The 2,714-nt window shown below is 47.2% G+C and overlaps 1 non-coding gene across 1 annotated transcript; it reads right to left on the bottom strand.

Annotated features, from left to right (window-relative positions):
- Positions 1-526: 526 nt before the first annotated feature.
- On the bottom strand, positions 527-599 carry TRNAS-GGA (transfer RNA serine (anticodon GGA)). The gene has a single exon. It is a non-coding gene; the product is annotated as a tRNA-Ser (tRNA).
- Between the last annotated feature and the right edge of the window lie 2,115 nt (positions 600-2,714).

The following is a 2,714-nucleotide window of genomic DNA, read 5'->3' as shown; positions in this document are numbered from 1 at the left end:
CATTGTTTTCCTCTATTTTTTTTCCTTGTTCATTGAAGAAGGCCTTCTAATCTCCTCACTGTTCTCTGGAACTCTGCATTCAGTTGGGCATATCTTGCTCTTCTTTACTCAGCTATTTGCAAAGCCCCCTCAGACAACCACTTCGCCTTCCGGCATTTCTTTTTCTTTGGGTCACTTCCTCCTGCACAGTGTTCTCAACCTCTGCCCACAGTTCTTCAGGCAGGCTGCTGACAAAACTGTTAGCCTTTCCCTGCTTCACTTTGTACCCTAAGGCCAAACTTGCCTGTTATTCCAGGTTCTCTCAACTGTTTGCTTTTGTATTCCAGTCCCTTGTGATGAAAAGGACATTTTTTTTTTTTTTTTGGTGTTAGTTCTAGAAGGTCTTATAGGTCTTCATAAAGTGAAGTCGCTCAGTCATGTGCGACTCTTTGCGACCCCATGGACTGTAGCCCACCAGGCTTCTCAGTCCATGGGATTTTCCAGGCAAGAATACTGGAGTGGGTGCCATTTCCTTCTCCAGGGGATCTTCCCTGACCCAGGGATCGAACCCGGGTCTCCCGCATTCCAGGCAGACGCTCTACCTTCTGAGCCACCAGGGAAGCCCTAGGTCTTCATAGAACTGTTCAACTCCATCTTCTCCAGAATTAGTGGCTGGGGCATAGACTTGGATTACTGTGACGTTGAAAGGTTTACCTTGGAGACAAGCTGAGATCTTTCTATCATTTTTGAGATGGCACCCAAGTACTGCATTTCAGACTCTTTGATTGGCTATAAGGGCTATTCCATTTATTCTAGGGGATTCTTGCCTGTGGTAGTAGATACAATGGTCATCTGCATTAAATTTTCCCATTCCTATCCATTTTAGTTCACCCATTCCTAGAATGTCACTGATCAATCTTGCCGTCTCCTGCTTGACCACGTCCAGTTTACCTTGATTCATGGACATAACATTCCAGGGTCTTATGCAACATTGCTCTTTACAGCCATCGGACTGTGCTTTCACCGCCAGACACACTCACAGCGGAGCGTCGTCTCCGCTTTGGCCCAGCCGCTCTGTTCTTTGTGGAGCTATTAGTAATTGTCCTCCACTCTTCCCCAGGAGCACATTGGACACCTTCCGACCTGGGAGACTCATCTTCTGACGTCCTACACTTTCGCCTCTTCATACTGCTTGTTCATGGGGTTCTCCTGGCAAGAATACTGGGGTGGGTTGCCGTTTCCTTCTCCAGTGGACCATGAAGGTGTCAAAGAGGCAGAGGAGGCAGGGATCAAGTTGCCAACATCTGTTGGATCATAGAAAAAGCAAGAGAGTTCCTGAAAAAAACATCGACCTCTGCTCCACTGACTACTCTAAAGTCTTTGAATGTGCAGATCACAACAAACCATGGAAAATTCTTCAAGTGATGGGAGATGGGAATACCAGACACCTGACCCGCCTCCTGAAAAACCCTTATGCAGGTCAGGAAGCAACAGTTAGAGCTGGACATGGAAGAACAGACTGGTTCCAAATTGGGAAAGGAGTGCGTCAAGGCTGCATATTGTCACCGCTTATCTAACTTATATGCAGAGTACCTGATGCAAAATGCCGGGCTAGATGAATTTCAAGCTAGACTCAAGATTGCCGGGAGAAATATCAACAACCTCAGGTATGCATATGAAACCACTCTAACGGCAGAAAGTGAAGAATTGAAGAGCCTCTTGATGAGGGTAAAAGAAGAGAGTGAAAAGTTGGCTTGAAACTCAACATGAAAAAAACTAAGATCATAGCCTCTGGTCCCATCACTTCATGGTAAATAGAAGGGGACAAAGTAGCAGCAGTGTCAGACTTTATTTTCTTGGGCTCCAAACGCACTGCAGACAGTGACTGTAGCCATGAAATTAAAAGGCACTTGCTCTTTGGAAGGAAATCAATGACAAAACTAGTCAGTGTATTAAAAAGCAGAGACGTCATTTTGTCGACAAAGGTCCATCTAATCAAAGGTCTGGCTTTTCCAATAGTCATGTATGGATGTGAGAGTTGGACTGTGAAGAAGGCTGAGCGCCGAAGAATTGATGCGTTTGAACTGTAGTGTTGGAGAAGACTCTTGAGGGTCCCTTGGACTGCAAGGAGATCCAACCAGTCAGTCCTAAAGGAAATCAACCCTGAATATTCACTGGAAAGACTGATGCTGAAGCTGAAGCTCCAGTCCTTTGGCCATCTGATGAGAAGAAATGACTCGTTAGAAAAGACCCTGATGCTGAGAAATACTGAAGGCAAAAGGAGAAGGGTGCAACAGAGGATGAGACGGTTAGATGGCATCACCGACTCGCTGCACGTGAGTTTGAGCAAACTCTGGGAGACAGTGGAGGACAGAGCAGCCTGGCGCGCTGCAGTCCATGGGGCTGCAGAGGCCGAGTCGGACTCAACTGAGTGAGGGAGCAGCGCCAAGCGAAGGCCAGCCCTCGAAACAGCGCGGAGTCCTGCAGCGCACGCCGCAGACGGGCGGAGCAGCGTCCGCAGGCAGACGGGTCAGCTTCCAGGGAAACCTGGGGTGTCAGGGAGGCGCCTTTGGATTTGACGAGGAAGAGAGGACCATTTAGTTAACGAGACGACCACCACCAGGTAGGCTGTAATAAGACGACCTTGGCTCCTACTTCACTAAATAAAACAATTAATTGAAGATGGTTTGAAAACCAAAATATGAAGCAAATAAAAATTCCGAAAGTGTTGGCAA

This window comes from Budorcas taxicolor, chromosome 20 (assembly GCF_023091745.1).
Source record: "Budorcas taxicolor isolate Tak-1 chromosome 20, Takin1.1, whole genome shotgun sequence".
Classification (NCBI taxonomy): Eukaryota; Metazoa; Chordata; class Mammalia; order Artiodactyla; family Bovidae; genus Budorcas; species Budorcas taxicolor.
The sequence above is the reverse complement of the archived record's forward strand: the minus strand, read 5'-3'. Positions and strand labels throughout refer to the sequence as shown.